The sequence below is a fragment of the Frankliniella occidentalis genome, unplaced genomic scaffold (assembly GCF_000697945.3).
Source record: "Frankliniella occidentalis isolate FOCC.00 unplaced genomic scaffold, Focc_3.1 Scaffold365, whole genome shotgun sequence".
Taxonomy (NCBI): Eukaryota; Metazoa; Arthropoda; class Insecta; order Thysanoptera; family Thripidae; genus Frankliniella; species Frankliniella occidentalis.
The window spans coordinates 60791-61129 of NW_026267488.1; positions in this window are offsets into that span (position 1 = coordinate 60791).

Below are 339 nucleotides of genomic sequence, written 5' to 3' on the forward strand. Positions count from 1 at the left end.
CTATTCTCTGTGACTTCGACCAGTTCCCTCGACCAGTTTCCCTCGACCAGTTTCCCTCGACCAGTTTTCCGTTCGACTACTTTGGGTACACCCCACACCCCGCGTCCCGTCTCGGCTGACTCACCCTGCAGCCCCGCCCCGCCCCGCGCCGCGACGCTCCTCGCAGGCCGCCCCGCCCCGACGCCGCCACCGCCGCACCGCGGCCGTACGTACGTCCTGAGTAGTGACGCTTCCACCCGCCAGGCAGCGCTGCGCTCGGCGCCGCTCGGCACGGCCCGGCGCGGCCCTGCGCGGCCTCGCGCGGCCCGGCACCGCCGCCCGGCTGTCCTCGGCGCGAGG